The sequence below is a fragment of the Elephas maximus genome, chromosome 6, assembly GCF_024166365.1.
Source record: "Elephas maximus indicus isolate mEleMax1 chromosome 6, mEleMax1 primary haplotype, whole genome shotgun sequence".
Taxonomy (NCBI): domain Eukaryota; kingdom Metazoa; phylum Chordata; class Mammalia; order Proboscidea; family Elephantidae; genus Elephas; species Elephas maximus.
The window spans coordinates 41,423,950-41,444,689 of NC_064824.1; the positions used below are offsets into that span (position 1 = coordinate 41,423,950).

A 20,740-nucleotide genomic window follows, 5' to 3' on the forward strand; every position below is an offset into this window, starting at 1 on the left:
AGTAAGACTCCTTAACAACCTGTAAGATGCAGATAACACAACCTTGCTTGCTGAAAGCAAAGAAGACTTGAAACATTCAGTGATGAAGATCAAAGAATACAGCCTTCAGTATGGATTACATCTCAATGTAAAGAAAACAAAAATCCTCACGACTGGACCAATAAGCAACATCATAATAAATTGAGAAAAGATTGGAGTTGTCAAGGATTTCATTTTACAATCAACGCCCATGGAAGCAGCAGTCAAGAAATCAAACAACATATTTCATTGGTCAAATCTGCTGCAAAAGATCTCTTTAAAGTGTTAAAAAGCTAAGATGTCACCCTGAGGACGAAGGTGCGCCTGATCCAAGCCATGGTACTTTCAATTGCCTCGTATGCATGTGAAAGCTGAACAATGAATAAGGAAGACTGAAGAAGAATTGATACATTTAAATTATGGTGTTAGTGAAGAATATTGAATGTATATTGAGTATATCAAAGACTGGCAGAAGAACAAACAAATCTGTCTTGGAAGAAGTGCAGCCAGAATGCTCTTTAGAAGTGAGGATGGCAAGATTTTGTCTCATGTACTTTGGACATATTATGAGGAGGTACCAGTCACTGGAGAAGGACCTCATGCTTGGTAAAGTGGACAATCAAAAAAAGAGAGGAAGGCCCTCAATGAGATGGATTGATACAGTGGCTTCAAAAATGGGCTCAAACAGCAATGGTTATGAGGATGGTGCAGGACCGGGCAGTTTTTCTTTCTGTCGTACACTGGATTACTATGAGAAGGAACCAACTTGACACAACCTAACAACAACAGCATGTGCTAGGCAATGTTCTAAGCACTGGGGACGTAAACCAAAATAACCGGTTGCTGTCAAGTCAATTCCAACTCATGGGAAACCCATGTGTGTCAGAGTAGAACTGTGCTACACAGGATTTTCAATGACTGATTTTTCAGAACTAGATCATCAGGCCTTTCTTCCTAGTGCCTCTGGGTGTACTTGAACCTTCAACCTTTAGGTTAGCACCGGCGTACCTTAACAGTTTCTACCACCCGGGGATTCCAAACCAGTTGCCATTGAGTTGTTTCCAACTCATGGTGATCTCATATGTATCAGAATAGAAATGTTCTCCACAGGATTTTCAATGGCTGTTATTTTGGGTACAGATTACCAGGTCTTTCTTCCCACGCATTTCTGGGTAGACTCAAACCTACAACCTTTCAGTTAGCAGCCTAGTTCTTAACCATTTGCACCACCCAGGGACTCTGCTGGGGATATAAAGGTAAGCAAACCCACAAAGTCTCTGATCTCATGAAGTTTGTATTTCTGGTGGAGGTGATAGCAATAATTAAGTATTTAAGTAACTCTCACTCTCTCACTGCTGTTGAGTCGATTTCGACTCATAGCGACCCTATAGGACCGAGTAGAACTGACCTATAGAGTCTCCAAGGAGCACCTGGCAGATTCAAACTGCCGACCTTTTGATTAGCAGCTGTAGCACTTAACCACTACGCCACCAGGGTTTCCATTTAAGTAACTAAATACATATATTACTTACTTAAATACATATATTTATTAACCTAAATACATATATTTACTTACTGAATTATATATATATGTATTTATACTTAATTTTTTATATATATCACGTCAAGTAAGGTACATGTATAGATCACATACTTAATTTTATACGTACATATATATATATGTCATGTAAGTTATAAGAATAAAAATAAAGTCAGGTAAAAAGATAGTTATATAGTGGGCTACTTCAGGTAAAATTGTAAAGGCAGAACTCTGGGAGGTTAAGTTTGAACAGAGAGGTGAATGAAATAAGAGAATGAGCCATGCAGATATTTGATACACAAGTATTAGGGGCAAAGTACGAAGACCCTGAATTGGAAAGTGTTGATGGAGTGCAGTGAACAAGCTGAAGTATCGTAGAAAATTAAGTCAAAGTGGTTGCCAGAGGCTGTATCTTGTATGAAGAAGCAGGTAGTACATTTAGGAGGATTTTGCAGTAATACAAATGATGACAATGGTTTGGCTTATGGTGATAGAGTGGAGATGACAAGAAGGTGTTGGATTTTGAATATGTTTTGATTATGAATTGACAGTTTGCTAATGTTTTGGGTGTGATAGAAAGCAACCAGTCAGCAATGACTCAGGTTTTTATTCTGAGCAACTAAGTGGATGATGGTGTCATTTACTGAGACAGAGACCACTCTAGGAAGAAACAAAATGGTGACCTAAGTAAACATTGAACTATTGCCAGTGGTTTATGCATATCATAATGGGGTTTCCAAATCTCTTCTTACCTAATCTGGTGCTACTTCTGGCTTTAATACTTTATTATATAGCTGAGGCCAAAAATAAGCACAAACTAAGGATGTGATATGCCACAGTGCCAAGTGATAAAGAATGAGAACAGAAAAGTATAAGATTTTAGGATAGCAGAGAAGAAACGATCACAGTAGGTATGACCTCAGCTAAATGTTGTAACCATTCTAGAAAAAAGAGATATTCTACTTTTCCAAACTCATTCACAGGCACCTCGGAAATAAGGCCTGGTGATTTTCTTTCAAAATGCCACAGCCTTGAAAACCCTATGGAGCAGTTAGTTCTACTCTGTACACATGGGGTCTCCAGGAGTTGGAGTCAACTCGACAGCAACTATAACTAAAAAAAAAACAAAAAAAAAAACTACCACCCTTTAATCAACAACCCTTATAAAAAACACTAAAAAAGTCCTCAATTTTTTTTATTACATGAATATATATTTATTGTTTATAAAATTACCATATGAGCATATGAAGCATTGGTCTTAGGCTGGGTTCTCTAGAGAAGCGAAACCAGTAAAGTATATAAATATACATACAGAGAGATTTATATTAAGAAAATGGTTCATGCAGTTGTAGAGGCTAGAATGTCCCAAGTCTGTGGAACAGGATACAGGCTTCTCCTGATTCGCATAGCTTCAGGGGCTGGCAAACCCAAGATTGGCAGGTCAGAGAGCAGGGCTCTTGCTCACAGGTTGCGAAGATCAATGAATCCCAAGATTGGCAGGTAAGACAGCAAGCAAACTGCTAGCTCAAGTTATAAGAACTGGAGGTCAGACAAACAGGAGTCAGCTGTAGGATCCAGTGTGAGCAAAAGCCCACAAGCCTTGCCATAATGCCCACTTATAGTCAATGCAGGTCACATGCCTAAGGAAACTCCCTTTCAACTGATTGGCTATTTACAGCAGATCCCATCTGGAGGTGATCACAATATCATATGACTGCCAAATCACTGAGAATCATGGCCCAGTCAAGTTGACACCCAATCTTAACCATCACAGTCCACCTCTTGTCAACTTGGAACCTGTATACATCTTCTTAAACCATACATGGTCTCTGAATAAAGACAAGTATAAAGTCATATTTGCATCTAACATGATACAACGAACACACATAAAACTGGAAGTGCACTAGCCCTGTTTATATCTTATGTTTTATTAATGAAAAAAAAATGAAGAAAACAAAAATATTCAATGTACACATACAAAGAAGAAATATTTGTAAAAATTACAGTACTTGTTTCTGGAACTGGTCAGGTGGTAGTAACTGGTATTTAGAAACCACCTTTTTTTCTTCCACCACCCATTCTTTTTGTTTTTAATTGTACTTTAGATGAAAGTTTACAGAACATAATAGCTTCTCATTAAATAGTACACATATTGTTTTGTGATATTTGTTACCAGCCCCATGACATGTCAACACTCTTCCTTCTCAACCCTGGGTTCCTATTACCAACTTTCCTGTCCTCTCCTGCCTTCTAGTCCTTGCCCCTGGGCTCATGTGTCCCTTTAGTCTTATTTTGTTTTATTGGCCTGTCTAATCTTTGCTGAAGGGTGAACCTCTGGAGCGACTTCATTACTGAGCTAAAAGCATGTCTAAGAGCCATATTCTCAGGGTTTCACCAGTCTCTGTCAGACCAGTAAGTCTGGTCTTTTTTGTGTGTGTGTGAGTTAGAATTTTGTTCTACATCTTCCTACATCTCTGTCTGGGACCCCTCTGTTGTGATCCCTGTCAGGGCATTCAGTGGTGATAGCCGGGCACCATCTAGTTATGCTGGACTCAGTCTGGTGGCGGCCATGGTAGATGTGGTCCATTAGTCATTTAAACTAATCTTCCCCTTGTGTCTTTGACTTTCTTCATTATCCCTTGCTCCTGATGGGGTGAGACCAGTGGAGTATTTGAGACTGCTGCTCCCAAGCTTTTAAGACTCCAGATGTGATTCACCAAAGTAGAATGTAGAATATTTTCTTTATAAATTATGTTATGTCAGTTGAGCTAGATGTTCCCTGAGACCGTGGTCCCCACAGCCCTCAGCCCAGTAATTCAGTCCCTTAGGGAGTTTGGATGTGTCTATAGAGCTTCCATGACCTTGCCTTGGACGAGTTGTGCTGGCTTCCCCGGTATTGTGTACTGTCTTACCATTCATCAAAGTTACCACTTATCTATTGTCTATTTAGTGTTTTTCCATTCCCACCCCTCCCATCCCTCATAATCATCAAAGATTGTTTCTTTTTGTGTGTAAACCTTTTCATGTGTTTTTATAGTAGTAGTCTCATACACTATTTGTCCTTTTGTGATTGATTTATTTCACTGAATATAAAGCGCTCCAGATTCATCCATGTTGTGAGATGCTTTGCAGATTCATCACTGTTCTTTATCGTTGCATAGTACTCCACTGTGTGTATGTATCATTGTTTGTTTATCCATTCATCTGTTGATAGGCATCTAGGTTGTTCCCATCTTTTTGCTATTGTGAACAATGATACAATGAACATGGGTGTGCATATGTCTATTAGTGTGACGGCTCTTATTTCTCTAGGATATATTCCTAGGAGTGGAATTGCTGGATCATATGGTATTTCTATTTGTTTTTTTATGGAAGTGCCATATTGTTTTCCAAAAACGGTTGTACGATTTTGCATTCCCACGAGCAATGCCTAAGAGTTCCAGTCTCCCCACAGCTTCACCAATATCTGCTATTTTCTGTTTTTTTTTTTTTTTATTCGTGCCAGTAATGCTGGGGTGAGATGGTATCTCCTTGTGGTTTTGATTTGCATTTCTCTAATGGCTAGTGATCATGAGTATTTCATCATGTGTCTGTTAGCCTCTTGAATGTCGTCTTTGGTGAAGTGTCTGTTCATTTCCTTTGCCCATTTTTTAATTGGATTATTTGTCTTTTTGTTGTAGAGGTGTTGGATTTTCCTGTAGATTTTGGAGATTAGACCTTTATCAGGTTTATCATAGCCAAAAACTTGTTCCAAGTGTGTAGCTTCTCTTTCTACTCTTTTGATGAGCATAACTGTTTAAGTTTTAGAAGATCCCAGTTATCTAGCTTACCTTCTGGAGTTTGTGTGTTGTTACTTATGGTTTACATCCTGTTAATGCCATGTATTAGGCAGTGATCCTGTTTTTTCTTCTATGATCTTTATAGTTTTTGGTTTTATATTTAGGTCTTTGATCCATTTTGAAATAGCTTTTGTGTATGATGTGAGGTATGGGTCCTGTTTCATTTTTTTGCAGATAGACATCCAGTTTTGCCAGCACCATTTGTTAACTCAGTTCTGTTCCATTGGTCAAGGTATCTGTCATTGTACCAGGACCAGGCTGTTTTGACTACTGTAGCTGCATAGTAGGTTCTGAAGTCAGGTAATGCTAGTCCTCCTACTTTATTCTTCTTCAGTAGTGCTTTACTTATCCGTGGCATCTTCCCTTTCCATATAAAGTTAACGATTAGTTTTTCCATCTCTTTAAAGAATGGTGTTGGTATATGGATCGGGATTGCATTGTATTTGTGGTTTGCTTTAGGTAGGACTCACGTTTTCACAATGTTGAGTCTACCTATCCATGAGCATGGTAAGTTTTTCCATTTATGTAGATCTCTTTTGGTTTCTTGCAGTAGTGTTTTGTAGGGTTCTTTGTATAGGTCTTTTACATCCCTGATTAGGTTTATTCCTCAGTATTTTATTTTTTTAGGGGCTATTATAAATGATATTGTTTTATTGATTTACTTTTCATCATTGTCTTTACTGATGTATAGGAATTCAAACTTATTTTTGTATGTTTATCTTATATCCTGCTTCACTGCTGGATCTTTCCATTAGTTATAGTAGTTTTCTCATGGAGTCTTTTTGGTTTTCTATGCATAGTATAATATCATCCACAAATAGGGAAATATCCCTATTTTTTAACTGATATTTTGTTCTAGAATAATGTAGGAAGGAATTATGCAAACACCATCTCTGAATGTGGTTTTCTTTTCTATATTCCTTAGAGTACAGTGCCTCACCTACAACTAGGTTATATTTGGTGGCAAAAGAGATAAATATCAGCCTTCCATTAATCCTCTTTTCCTTCAGCACTTCCTTGTTGCCTTTAGTGGAGGACTTTTTTAACTGTGGCTTCATGTATGTTTGTGAAAAGGAAGGTTGGTTACAGGTATTTGAAAAGTGATATTTACATTTAGGTGCCCTTTTAAATTTCAGTCAAGGTGCTTAAATTAAGCTTTTTTCAAGGGATGTTCATAAGGGTCACAGCTATGGATGCAGCTTACTGCTCTAGGATCCCCGGAGAGTTTGAAGGTGCACTGGGGCCTCAGTGCCCACTTGAGTAATATTTGAAGAGCTGACGTTGACTAACTTTATCCCCTGCCTCACCAATCTTCATCCAATCAGCAACAAGCACCTAAAACATAAATTATTTGTCAGTTCTACCATGACAGGAAACCCTGGTGCTGTAGTGGTTAAGCGCTATGGCTGCTAACCAAAAAGTTAGCAGTTCAAATCCTCCAGATGCTCCTTGGAAACTCTACGGGGAGGTTCTACTCTGTCCTATAGGGTCGCTATGAGTCGGAATCGACTTGATGTCAGTGGGTTACCATGACAAATTATCACCCCATCATCATTATCATTGTCACCAGTGTCATTATCTTGGGGTGGGAAGCAAGGAAAATTTGTGATAAGGTGATACATTCCTTGAACACAGGGACTATATCTAAACTCTTTTCCACACATCTCATAGAATACTGTGCCTTGAGCTTTTTCAATATGGGTGTCCAGAGACTAGTGGTAATAACAAAGCTAAACTTAATTGATGTGCTACAGTAATATGTAGCTCCATATAAGTCTTATAAAGTGACAACCAATCCATAGAGAAAAATTCCAATTCTTAATTATTATGAGTATAGCTACCTTTATGATTTATCTCTGAAGCTACCTCAATGGCCATTGAATTTTCAATATGGGTCAATTAATGTCATATTAATTGCTGTTATAATGTTGCCCCAATTGACCTATTTCATATTTGCAACACTCCAAAGAGAAGGGGGGAAAGACAGAACAAATCTTTCCTTTTAAGCTGCTGTAATATCCCATCTTTCTGGAATTGCATTCAGAGAAGGGATTTTGCATGAAAGGGCTTCAGGAAGTTACAAAACTCCTTTACATGGCCTGCTGGATCTGTGTACAATTTCCAGCATTACCCAGAATAAATACCAGGAGACTAGTGTGGTTTATTCAAGAGTTTATGGAGAAAAAAAAAAAAAAAATCCACCCACTAGCTCCCATGCTGAGGATTACAACCAGGTCCCTGCTGCCAAGTTCTGTGTTTAGGTAAAGCATGAGAAAATCTGCCATTTTTTTAAAGTCACAAAAGAGTTTCTATAGTAAGGAGCAGTGAGAAGCTGACAGCTTTTTATGCATAAAAGGCAGCTGTTGCTTCTCAGGTAATATTATTAATAAACCCTAAGGTAATGTTTGTTCTGAAATATATCTAATTGAAATAATTTACTCTGACCCTTGGAGAATTATGAAACTGTTTTCATCATGTTCACACACAGCAAAATAATTATGAGATGCCATATGGAAAAGCCATCGTGTAGTAGATGTCTTTCTGAATCTGTATTTTTGAAATGTTTCCCACAGACAAATCACACACCTAATTTACAAAGTAGAGGTGAATAGTCCCTTTTCCAAGTGGAGATTTGATGTGAAATGTTTGCAGTTGCAGAATATTAACAGGGGCGTTGACATCGGTAATTACTACAGTTATGAGGCATTTTTCATAAATTATTACGAGAGCAGTATTCAGTTAAATAGAAAGAAAAAAGGTATAGGACTTTATACATAGCATATGCAATATCTAAGTACTGTCAGTCTCAGGAAGCAGTGTGGGCACATTGGTGACTGAGGGTACTTTTTGCCTTTAGCATAAAATCTGTCTGGAAACTTCCAGCAGTTTCCACTGAGATAGCACATTTGGCATGATGAGGCTGAGTGTGGTATGTAAGGACTTTCGGGAAAACTTGTCAGCTTTCACAGGGAAAGGTCCAAGTGTTTATGGGAACTATGAAGTGGTGTTGGGTGGCTCTCAAAGGGATCTGTGGGGTCATTTGGGACAGGAATTTAAAGCTTTTTGATTGGGGCTCTTCTAGACTTATCAAAATGGTTAAAAGTCTGGCCGTGGATCTCATGGGAGCCGACTTTCTTGTGAAATTTCTGGTATGGTACTTTCCTGTTAGGGTGAGAAAATCTTAGTAGGACAGACTTTCTCACCATGTTTTAATTCTTGAGAGCCACGTCCCTGCTAAACCCAGGAAATGGAGAATCACGGGAAACTGTGCTTTACTTTTCAACCTTTGAGAAGTTATGATTCAGATTTCTCTAGAGTTTTCATTGTTTAGCTAAATCAACTTGTCCAATGTCCTGACCATCCTCTCTCCTACCAAAAAAGAGTAGGGAACAAGAAAAAAGAGAAAGACAAAAAAGAAGACAAAAGATTTTTTAAAACTGGAGCTCACTTAACCCCCAGTTTCTCTAGTCTTTTACTAAGCAAAAAACAAGGGAGTGATAGAGTACAGTCTGATAACCATTGTAATTAAAATATCTACCTCTCCTGAGGGGTATCAGAAGCCTCTGTGACTCTTAGCCTTGGCACAGTTATTTGAGGACATCTTCATTTTTGGATTCATACTGGATTTCAGAGAGCTTGGACACAATTGCAACAGATAAGCTTTTCCTTCTTTTAACAGCTCTTTTGAGGCAGACGCTGGGATGTGGATTGTGAGTCCGGCCAGTCTGTGTCATCCTCACAATTAGCTAATAGCTGGCACATTGAAATCCTAGTTCCAGTCTCCTTCGGTCCTGGCAGGAGCACCCCATTTGTTTACAAAGTCATCTTACATAGATTCTCAGCATTCCATTATCCATAAATTCTCAGAGAAAAACACATTTACATAAAACTCATACATGTATATGCGATCCACAAATATTTACAAGGTTGTTTTTAGAAATGCTTGACAGAATTTTATTTTTTTCACTTTCCCCCACTCGCAGTTCTACCTTCTAAAACAGAATATGGGATTTAAATACAATAATGAAATGCAGAACTGGAAACCTGACAAAACTATGGAACTGCTGCTAGTTTCTAGTAAATTTCAGGTCAGATCCTTGTACTTCCCATTTTTAAACAACTGCCAAGTATTGGTTTTTATATCTACTAGACATCTGTGCTATTGGTGAGCACTCTTTCTAGCTATTGACTGTCCCGAAATAAAGGTAACATTTTTCTGGGAGTTATAGTCTAGCATTATTATAGTGCAGCCTCTGAACACGCAGACTAGAGATTTATTGCACACTCGTGTCTTATATCCGACTCACGTAATAGAGAAAAGGTAAAATGTCTTGGCTTATCGGGTGCTCCCTTCCTTAATTAAGCGGTTGTCTTTTTCAGTGTCTTTTTCGCAACTTGATTAAACTACGTCAAGAAGGTCGGTGACCAAACTTTGTCTTCAATAGTTTCCCATAAAATGTATTCCTCATAGGGAGCTTTTCTCAGCTCAGGTTATTTCCAGAAATGTTCTCAAACCAAAAGAATTGTCCTTGTAGTAAACCAGAAAATTCCCACTTTTTATCCTTCATTTCACACGTTAGTGATGACAGCATTTATGTTTCTTCTGCTGACTTTGCCAAGAACAACTGGGTTAACGAGGGTGTCTCTTTTTCATAAGTGTAGTATATTCTTCCTCTGACCTTTCAAACATGGGAATCTTCAGTTTCATAAAACCTCTTAAGGAGGGGAATTCCCCACCCCTATGGCTCTCCCAGGAGCCCTGGCGGTGTAGTGGTTAAAGTGCTCAGCTGCTAACGGAAAGGTTGGTGGTACAAACCACCAACCACTCCGTGGGAGAAAGATGTGTCGGTCTGCTTCTGTAAAGATTTACATCCTTGAAAACCCTGTGGGGGCAGTTCTACTCTGTCCTCTAGGGTTGTATAATGACAATGGGTTTGGTTTTTTGGATATAGCTCTCTACTGCTTCTCATCACTTCTTTTTCCTTTAAATGACCAGCCACACACATTCACACACACACACACACAGACACTCTGTCTCACCCATCCTCTGCACATTAACTAGAAATTTAGTGTATCTAGCAGAAGCATAAAAAAAAGCTTTGCTGTTTGAGTAGATCCCCAGCTATGCAACATTCCACAAACCTTTCGGAAGACATTATCACATAGAAGAATAGATAAACTGAACAAGAATTTCAAGGAAATATAGCAGCTAACACTAAATGAATGAAACTAGGCAAGATAATTTGAAGTCTAATTTCCTTTTCAGAAATATAGCATAGTGACTTTTCCTGTGTAAAATATATAAAATAAAGATACCCACTCTTATTTACCAATAATTTCTGATTCCTATCATTTTTCCATGTGAAATGGCTAGTAACTTTTAGGGAATAGCAGCATGGGAATATGGGTAAATTTTAAACAGCCTAATCCTAGCTAGTGCTTCATTTACATCCCTCAGTAAGGAACCAAAGTGCTTATAAATTTTTATTTAGACTCCAGAATCTCTTTCTGAGGTCAGTAGTTACTTTTCTCCTATTTTTAATCTGATGAAATGTAGCCGAGACTAAGGCAGCCAATTGATTATGTTCTGAAAGAGAATGTTTACTGAGGATAGTTTCTCAAGATGTTGTTAAGTGCAGTTGGCTGTTGGGTAATTTGGCTTCCCATTACTCTCAGAGTATCAAAACAAACAACTGAGCATTGCCACAAGGCTCCCCTGTTTACACCCTCACTTGTTTTTGTCATCTCAGAATCAGGTAAAATCATTTTTAGTAAACTCAAACAGCCAGTCAAATTATTTTACTGTATTGGAACATCGTTTAAGTGAAACCATTCCTAGAATTTTTTTTTTTTTTTTTCCTGAGGGACAAGAACAGAAAAAGGAGCTGACATCTCACCACTCTGAAATAAATCGCAAGTGAAAAGGAGGTCTTGGAACTAAAGTACGAAGAAGTATTGAATTTTCCCACAAATATTTAGATTCTACTACCAACCAGAGAAATCCATTTGGCTGTCCTACAGGAATCTCAAAATGAACACATACAGAATAGAATTTTTATTCTTACCTCCAATCTCCTTCTTCTATCTTGTGCATCTCAATAACTGATGCCATTATCTATCTATTTGCTCAAAATAGAAAACCAGGCACCACCCTCTCTTTCCTCAGCATTCACTGTTTATACATCAACAAGTGCCCTATTCTGCCCAATTCTCTTGATACCAACTGCTAGCACCCTAGAACCCTAGTTAAGCCATCATCATCTTCCATCTGAACTACTGAAATGGCCCCGTGATCAGTCAGAGTAAAATGAAAAAAAGAGAGTCAATGCCCTGGTAGTTGAAATGAAGGAGAATAAAATCATTACAAAGGTCTTACTAATAACCAGTAGCCAGCTCGTGGTGCTCCCATGTGTGTCAGAGTAGAACTGTGCTTCACAGGGTTATCAGTGGTTGATTTTTCAGAATTAAATTGCCAGAATTTTTTTTTCCCCCAGGCAACTTTGAGTGGACTTGAACCTCCCTCCTTTGGCTTAGAAGTTGAACACATTAGCCATTTGCACTACCCGAGGACTTCATAAAGATATTTAATTTTTTTAGTTTTTTTTTTAAATAATTTTTATTGTGCTTTAAGTGAAAGTTTACAAATCGACTCAGTCTCTCACATAAAAACTTATATACACCTTGCTGCATGCTCCCAGTTACACTCCCCCTAATGAGACAGCCCACTCTCTCCCTCCACTCTCTCTCTTTGTGTCCATTTTGCCAGCTTCTAACCCCCTCCACCCTCTCTTCTCCCCTCCAAGCAGGAGATGCCAACATAGTCTCAAGTATCCACCTGATCCAAGAAGCTCACTCCTCACCAGCATCCCTCTCCAACCCATTGTCCATTCCAATCCATGTCTGAAGAGTTGGCTTTGGGAATGGTTCCTGTCCTGATCCAACAGAAGGTCTGGGAGCCATGACCACCGGGGTCCTTCCAGTGTCAGTCAGACCATTAAGTCTGGTCTTTTTATGAGAATTTGGGGTCTGCATCCCACTGCTCTCCTGGTCCCTCAGGGGTTCTCTGTTGTGTTCCCTGTCAGGGCAGTCATCTGTTGTAGCTGGGCACCATCTAGTTGGTCTGGTCTCAGGATGATGTAGCCTCTGGTTCATGTGACCCTTTCTGTCTCTTGGGCTCGTAATTACCTTGTGTCCTTGGTGTTCTTCATTTTCCTTTGATCCAGGTAGGTTGAGACCAATTAATGCATCTTAGATGGCTGCTTGCTAGCGTTTAAGACCCCAGACACCACTCTTCAAAGTGGGGTACAGAATGTTTTCTTAATAGATTTATTATGCCAATTGACTTAGATGTCCCCTGGAACCATGGTACCCAGACTCCTGCCCCTGCTACACTGGCCTTCGAAGCATTCAGTTTGTTCAGGAAACTTCTTTGCTTTCAGTTTAGTCCAGTTGTGCTGACCTCCCCTGTATTGTGTGTTGTCTTTCCCTTCACCTAAAACAGTTCTTGTCTACCAACTATTTAGTGAATACCCCTCTCCCACCCTCCCACCCTCCCTCCTCTCGTAACCACAAAAGAATGTTTTCTTCTCAGTTTAAACTATTTCTCAAGTTCTTATAATAGTGGTCTTATACAATATTTGTCCTTTTGCAACTGACTAATTTCACTCAGCATAATGCCTTCCAGGTTCCTCCATGTTATGAAATGTTTCACAGATTCCTCACTGTTCTTTATCAATGCGTAGTATTCCATTGTGTGAATATACCATAATTTATTTATCCATTCATCCATTGATGGGCACCCTGGTTGCTTCCATGTTTTTGCTATTGTAAACAGTGCTGCAATAAACATGGGTGTGTATATCTCTGTTCTTGTAAAGGCTCTTATTTCTCTAGGATATATTCTGAGGAGTGGGATTGCTGGGTCATATGGTAGTTCTATTTCTAGCTTTTTAAGGAAGTGCCAAATCTATTTCCAAAGTGGTTGTACCATTTGACATTCCCTCCAGCAGTGTATAAGTGTTCCAATCTCTCCACAGTCTCTCCAATATTTATTATTTTGTGTTTTTTGGATTAATGCCAGCCTTGTTGGAGTGAGATGAAATCTCATTGTAGTTTTGATCTGCATTTCTCCAATGGCTAATGATCGTGAAGATTTCCTCATGAATCTGTTAGCTACCTAAATGTCTTCTTCAGAAAGATATTTAAGAACGAAAGAGCTGAATAAGGATCATGTGCCACCCCAGACACTAGCTATATCAGCAAAGTATTACCGTTCCTAGTCCTGTTAGGCAAAGAGAGAAAGTGATATTAAGGACCTAAAGGAGCTAGGGATACTCAGCAGAATGTAAAACCACAGCGAAAGGGGCTATTAAGAACCCTGATTAGAATTAGAACTATGGAGATATGAGGCCACTACCAGAGATATTACCAAGCAGTGGGGGAAGTAGAAGGACCTTCTTTTCCCCTTCTTTTTGGCTCTAAATTCACATCAGAGCTTCCCATTTACTGGATTTTGCCAAAAGGAAGTTGACAAAAGTAGTCTGGAAATGTTCTTGGCAAAAACCAATTCCTAGAGAGCAGAGTAAAGGCTGAGTATGAATCTGTGTGCAAAAGTAGAAATGACTAACACAGTCCACCCCTTTTGCTAACGAGCATGCATTCTTGCCAACCATGTATAATTTATTACCACAGAATAACATGTCTCCACCTAACAAAATACCACCCAAAACACAAATGAAGGTGCTCTTATGCCTCCCTCCAAAATGGGCAGACAGTGCCTTATCATTTATTCACTCTCAAAGTTGATGGTTTTCATCAGATCTAAATGTGGTTCCTCAGAGTCTGTTGGCCTGTGAGTTAAAATGTAAATTTAACTACCACAAACACTCTTCATGCAAGGTATGTCTAAGGAATAAAGTGTAAAATATATATAGCTTGTTAATATGTGCTTAACAAAAATAAGCAGAGCTGGCATAACTCATATTTCTGTCTCTGATCATGAGGGTGTTTCTTTTATCAACCCTTTCATGTTCCTTTTGCCTTCAACCAGAACCTCATTTGGTCAGGATTCTTTATCTGATTTGTGACCCTAGGCTTCTTTCCGGAAAGATCTGAACCCTTAGCTGTTCCAACTTTATTGGATAGCTGTTTTGACTTTCACTACTAGACAAGTATTAAGGGGGGGTCCTAGCAAATTTCATCGTGTTTCAGGAAACTAATTTTCTGCTGGTAATTAAGATCAATCCTCCCATCCTCTTTCTCTGTGTGCGGTTCTATGGCTGGGTAAGTCCAAACCACCCAGGAGGTAGTCTCAATTTGTAATTTACTGGAACAATTGTGTCATTGATGAAGTTATCCCTCTTTTAGGAAATAAGATTTCTTAAACATGCAGCCTGAAATTATAAGGATAAACAAAAGTGCTGCAAATACAATTATTTAACGTAATAGTGAAAATAGTAACTTTCTCTTCCATATCTTTGTTCCCAAACCCTTACATGCTGGCCATGGTAGAAACAGCATTTTATATTGGTCCTTTGTTTAAAGCACCCAACATTCCCAGGATACAACCTCTCAGTTGACTCCGTAAGTAAATGTTCAGTGAGTCATTTCTTTAGTAAGTCATTTCATTGTTGCATTAGGCCAGTTGCCTTTAGGCAATGGAGTAGATGGCAAGATAAGCAAACGTATTGTTGTGAACCCGTTCTTGCACTTTTTGCTGTGAAACCAAGTCCAGTGTGTTGTGGAACTCTGTGGTGGTTAACAAAATATCTCCATAAGTTCATGGATGATATTGCTAGCAAAAGCTTAGCAAGTCACTTTTCAGATTACGCATATGTTCCATGAAGACAAATTGATGTCTCTTTTAAAATAGTAGAGATCTACTGTAACAAACCTGTTAAGGAAATTGCCAATCTCTTTGGGAATGGTGCTGTGTCAAGTGTTAAGTATTGGCCACTGAGGTTATATGTTGGAAACTATGTTGCATTGGTAGAGTAGAGCCAAAGTTTATGCTTTTGAGCCCTTGCTGACCTCTGTTTCTGTCACTATGGCACCTTTGTACATGGGCCTGTTGAATAAGCGTCAGAATGTCTGGAGAAAGATGCTGTCTGATATCCACTGTATGAATAATTTTGTCAGCCTGATTGTTGAGAGTCTCCTCAACAGTCAGTGTCTTTCAATGAGCATTTCACATGGGAAAGAAATGTCATCACGTTTTGTATCCATTCTAGATACAGTCACATAACATTTCTCCAAATAGTGTTCACCAGTCTTCTAATAATTTTCTTCCACTTCCTGGCCAACTAGACAAACAACACGGGACTGCCTATAGACAAGTCTGTACCTCAGGCAATTTCTCTTTCCAGGAAAATTAGATAAGCAGATTTACTGCCCCACGTTTTGCCCATGAATGAGGGTATCCATTCATCACATTCTTTTAGAGACACCCCTGAGTGCTGCAGCAGAGCAGCAACAGTACCCATCTGCCTGGTACCAGCATGTCATATGACGCATGTATAGCCAGGTCTGAGCTTTTCTTCCTCAGTCAGCTGGTCATAGGAACTCCCAGTAGGTCAAAGGTATGGGTTGAGAGAGTCAGGGACAGCACAGGCTACCTGATTTGACCAGGAAATCAGTTTTATTTGACTCTTTCAAATGGCTGCTACTTAGAGCTCTGCTCTCTGAAATTATCTATTCATCTACTCTCTTAAGTCATCAAATCTTAGGGTGATGTTAGGACATTCCTCAGTTGGAGAAAGCACTTCACACTGATGCTGGTTTGGGAGCCTGGGAATTGCCTTAGTAAAATATTCTCTCTGACCCTTCAGTCGGTCTGCATTCTGTTGACTGCATAGACTTGTGGAGTCCTATCCGTTGAATCTGTACCCTGGCCTTGAAATTGAATTCTTCTGAAGAGCTCTGTTCAGTGGGATAATTGTTATCTTTACTAGTCAAATTGTACACAGCCAGGGGTTTTTGAGTGGGATCTGGGGAATCCAGCTCCCAGCAGTTCCCTTGTTTCTCCCTTAGGACCAATTTTATCTCAGTAAATTCCCAGCATCTCTGCTCTTGCCCGAAAAGTTATCTTGGGGCAGAGAATTTGTATTTTATAAGTCCGTAAACCATGAGAATCACTGTTTCTGGTCATTTTAAACTGATGACCTGAGGCAAAAAATAGTATCCTCCAGCAAGGCCGGAGTCTCTTCTTCCCTCTTTGATCCCAGAAAGCTGGCTTGGAGCAAAGCTTTTGTGTTTCATATAGGACTTTACTAAAGTTTTTAAGAAGTACCTGTATCTATCTGGGGCCTTAGTACCAGTCACAGAAACAACCTCCTGCTACTTCAAGCACACAATGCAATCATTAAAGATGCTGGAGAGATCACTGAGGGTCAAAGAACCGGACTTGGGGGCTACATGACTTAAAATAACAGAGCACTGTCCATGAAGTCATCCTTTTGCTTCCACCTCTCGTCACCACTCATGCTTTAGGCGACGTGTGCTGGACACTGCAGCAAAGTGCAGCACATGAACATTTTGTGGTGTTTTCTTTCAGGACCTTTTCAAAATGTACACACGCATACATTTTTTGTTTCTATCCAAAATGAGATCTATTTTTTTAAAAGTTAGCAATGTATAAACAACACTTTCTTCTCAGGCCCAGAAATATTTTTCTGTAATTTTTAGTGGTGTATAATCAACTACCACATAGGTCTACCATAATTTCTTTAACAAATTCTGTATTTTTTTGTCATGTCTAAATTTGTATTATCGTACAAAAGGCTTTAAAGAGTATCCTTGCATTTGGATCTTATACATATTTCAGAGTATATCTTTAGAACAAAATTCATAAAGGTAGAATTGCTGTTTCAAAAGATACGGTGATTTTTAAGTCTTCTGATGGATAGTGCAATTCTGACAGTTATCTTAAGTTATTTTTGAGAGACAATTTTTTATGGGAAATAGAATAGGTTAATATTCTTTATTCTCTCATCCCAAGTCTGTCATTCCATAGGGTTTCGCCAGATTAAAATCCCAATTCTTACTCATCTTTCATTTATAAGGTTGTTATGAGGATTAAATTATATAATGCATAAAATTGCTGCTTACCACAATGCCTTGCATGAACTAAAACATTTTTAGAGATTAGCTATAGCTATTATTAGTCTGTTTTTTTCACCCTTCTCACTACTGATAGTCAACTTTCATTGTTAATTATGTCATTTCTGTGTTGTTTTTCAAGGACTCCTGATATTCATAATGTGTACATTTTACCTCTGAGAATACTGAGACACAAATCCAAAACGGTATTGTTAAGGTGAAACAACAATGATGTAAAAACAGACATTTTTCTTCAACTGCCAGACCCTTAAAATCTCTATAGAAAGTAATAAAGTGATCTCTCATAAATTGAGAGTTATTGTTTTCACTGATATTCTTAGAAATAATTAAGACAAAAATATATTCTAAGTTCACCTTGACATATGTAACCCGAATCAATTGCATCACCGGCACACGTAGATATTACGCATATCTTACCTTGACTTCCAATGACCTGAAAAGGAAATTTGTAGGTTTAACAAATCCCTTCTAGAACACCCACAGAACTGAAAACGTATCCCTTTCCTTGGTGGTCTTCTACCCATTCAAAGCTCCTAATGACCATAAAAAAAATTACTAGTTTCTCTTCTAAACTGTTATAAAATATATCCTGAGAGACCCAGGAGAAAATTGTTTAGGGGTCAGGTATTCCACGTAGACTCAATATTCCACATTTTGAAATGTACTTAGAAGTGGAAATGCAGTTACTTCTCCGGATTCCTTTGTTGATAATTAGGGATATAAATAATGGAGTTCAGAAACACAATGAAATACAACGGAAAAGAAAAGCCTTAATGTTACATTTAAAATTACTTTATCAAATGGGTCATCTGTGGTAATATAAGACAGTACTTAAAATTTAATAGCAATGATGAAATGATGAAACACAAAACTTCCTACACCTATAAATTAGTTCCTAGAAATAAAGCTCTCATATGCTGTTATTATATTCATACATTTAACAAATATTAGTGTGTTCATTACGTATAGGGCATGAGAACTTACGCATCATTCAGTAATGATAATAATAATAAAAAATGATAATAATAGTTAATAATAATTAACTATTTTTTTTTTTATAGTAATGGTTAAGAGCTACAACTGCTAACCAAAAGATCAGCAATTCAAATCCACCATCTACAACTGCTAACCAAAAGATCAGCAATTCAAATCCACCAGCTGCTCCTTGGAAACCCTAGGGGGTTAGTATACTCTGTCATAAACGTCATTATGAGTTGAAATTGACTCGAAGGCAATGAGTTCTTTTTCTAGCAGTGTTATTAGTTAATAACCACAAAGCAGATATTTTTGTTGTTGGTTTGCTTGTTTATTCTCTTCCAGTTCTCTTGGCTTCCCTTAATTTCTGAAAAATTCAATCTTTGTTTTGTGTGCTAGAAAGGAAAGGTTTTAGTATTCATTAACTTTTATTCACTTATTTAAATATATCTTGTTTCAAAAAGTACTCATGAAAAACATGTTTCTATTTTGTTATCTATTATATGTCAATAGGTTGCGTATTATTTTGGAAGTAGTGTCTTCCATTTTTCCCTCCATTAATTGGGAAATATTGCTGATTTCTTTTATTCCTTTTTTCAGAGTTGGCATATATAGAACACACTGCCTTGTCCGCTGCTCAATTCAGTATCTCTAGGGAGTTCACACCTTTGATAACATTTGGTTTGGGCTTTAGTTACAGTGACAAAGACTTAGTCATCATGTTGATTCTGGCTTAATTAGAACCTCTTGCATGGTAGGGAAACCTGGCCAGTTATGTTCTGACTTCTGAGCAGAACAATCCTGTGCTTTTGTTTTGGGAAGATATCATGTTCTTTAACTGTATTCTAGAGGAAAGAGAAGGCAGTGACACTTTTAGAGCATCTACCATGTGGAAGGAAACCCTGGTGGTGTAACGGTTACATGCCACAGCTGCTAACCAAAAGGTCGGCAGTTCAAATCCGCCAGGCGCTACTTGTAAACTCTATGGGGCAGTTCTACTCTGTCCTATAGGGTCTCTATGAGTCGAAATTGACTTGATGGCTGTGGGTTTTTTTTTTTTTTACCATGTGGTAGCTTTCCCATTTTCTCAATAATCCTTACAGCAACCCTCTGTATTATTACTTTCTCCATTTTACAGATGAGTCAAAAAGGCATCTACATGGTAAGGTGGGGATTTAAATCCAGGTTTGCTTTCATTTATTCAAACAGCAAACATGTATGATGTGCTTCCGTGTGTTAGGCATGATGTTGTATTCTGGTGATTACGACACCACTTCATGTTCTACTACAGCATTGCTGAACATATTTTAGGTGCTTCCTTGGGATTTCCCAACAGACTAGAATCCTAACATACTAAGTCAAATTTAATTTACAGTTGAATCATGTACAGACGCAAGGGCAGCAGAGAATACACTGACTGTGTCTACTTTGGCATTGTCATCCCCAGAGACAAGGTTCTGACGCAGGTCTAGTTCAGTCTGAGATTCTGTAGGGTCTGGAAGATTCAGTATGGACTCAAAGCTGATAATCTCTAGCACGGTCATAGCCAGAGGCAGATTTTTCAGGAAACTAATAAAGTTTAAGCTTCCAAGGTCCTGGGAAAGGCCTTACCCATGATCTTTCTTAATTTTTTTTTCTATTTATTTGCAAAAGCAAGGCACTGTTGGATTTATTTTCATATATAAACTTCATCATTGCCACAGAGCTGATTCTGGCTCCTAGCAACTGTATAGGACAGTAGAGAACTGCTGCATAGGGTTTCCAAGGCTGTAATCTTTAGAGAAGCAGACTGCCACATCTTTCTCCCTTAGAGAGGCTGATAGGTTCAGAACATCAGTCTTTCAATTAGCAGACAAGTGAATAACCATTGTGCCACCAGCTCCTGCATAAAGAAGATGAGTGATTAAACACCAGGTCACCAGGGATCCTGTATAAACTTAAAAAAAACTAAAAACAAATCTACTGCCGTCAAGTCAATTCCGACTCATAGCGACGCTGTGGGACAAAGTAAAACTGTTCTATAGGGTTTCCAAGGCTGTGAACCTTTACAGCAGCAGTCTGCAACATCTTTCCCCCAGAGAACAGCTGGTGGGTTCAAACCTCTGACCTTTTGGTTAGCACCTGAGCACATTAACCACTGTGCCACAAGGGCTTTGTGTAAACTTTGGACCATACAAATTCTGTATCTGCTTCTGATTGTACCAGTTGTTAAATATTAACCTGTTCACATAACTGGTTAGTTACTAGTCGC

General features: G+C 38.5%; 1 long non-coding RNA gene across 3 annotated transcripts in view; it reads left to right on the forward strand.

Annotated features, from left to right (window-relative positions):
* LOC126077673 (uncharacterized) overlaps window positions 1-20,740 on the forward strand; it is a 130,955-nt gene that overhangs the window by 63,495 nt on the left and 46,720 nt on the right. For all 3 annotated transcript variants that reach the window (XR_007517827.1, XR_007517826.1, XR_007517825.1), the window contains exon 2: window positions 18,576-18,695. This is a non-coding gene — a long non-coding RNA (uncharacterized LOC126077673). The remainder of the gene's footprint in view (window positions 1-18,575; window positions 18,696-20,740) is intronic.